The sequence below is a fragment of the Harmonia axyridis genome, chromosome 7 (assembly GCF_914767665.1).
Source record: "Harmonia axyridis chromosome 7, icHarAxyr1.1, whole genome shotgun sequence".
Lineage (NCBI taxonomy): Eukaryota > Metazoa > Arthropoda > Insecta > Coleoptera > Coccinellidae > Harmonia > Harmonia axyridis.
The window spans coordinates 31,978,690-31,979,755 of record NC_059507.1 but is presented as its reverse complement, the minus strand read 5'-3'; positions in this window follow the sequence as shown (position 1 = coordinate 31,979,755).

Genomic DNA, 1,066 nt, shown 5'->3' with positions numbered 1-1,066 from the left:
TACAGCAAAATCCTCTACTTTAATTAAAACGATCAGAATTATACAGTGCAATATCGTTATAGCGGAATTATTTTGATTATATGAGAATTCATGGAAACGCCATCATCAAAAATCGCATAGATAATCCCTGAGGATTTTCCACCGTTATTTGATTGAAAGTTATGGATCATGACCTGAAATTTACACTTTAATAGAATAATTAACTAAACTTTCCTGAACGATAAATCAGAAATCGGATAAAATCAAATATATTTTGCTGAATCTTTTGTGTACATATGAGGATCGATAAAAATTCATTTATTCTACAACAATTTTGTATTTATTTCAATCTGCTTTGATTGAAAAGTGTAATAGTTTCATCCAATGAGTTACTTTTTTTGTGTTGCCATGTATAAAGGGTTTTCATTTTGAATTGAAGATATAAATCGGGCGACATTTTGTCAGTCATAATGAAAGCAAAGAGTTGAAGACATCATCCCAATGAGACCGATAGATAACATATAGTTGATAATCATGAAGTATCAGGTATGCAAAAAAAGCAACAACATCAAAAGGATCTTAGAACATACTACAAGAATTGCGCATTTCATCAATAACAGCAATGAGGCATACTAATACTTACCTACATATGGTTATACTTACCTCCATATGGTTTCGTTACCAAGCAAAGTTTCAGCATACAGGGCTCGCGATATAATGCTCATTATAGTACAACTACAACATTGCTCTTAAAAAATATGAGAAGAGCCCCAACTTGAAGTCAGAAGCTCGCTTGTTCGAAGTCGAGTTCATATAATTTAGTCACGAAATTTAAAATGATTATTTTGCTTGTGTGGCACGTAGCGCCTTCTTGTTGATAATAAACGTCGTTCACATCCATATACATTTCAACGTAAGATACAAGAGCACATATAAAAACCTCAGCAAATACTCTGTCTCCTCGTATTGGTTTGTGTATTTGTTTACAGGATGAGCTGACATATTTATATTGAAGGGCTTCCTCTTCATCTGAACAAAATCTTCTCCATTCTTTCTCTTCGTCTACGGTTGAAGACTTCATAATTGA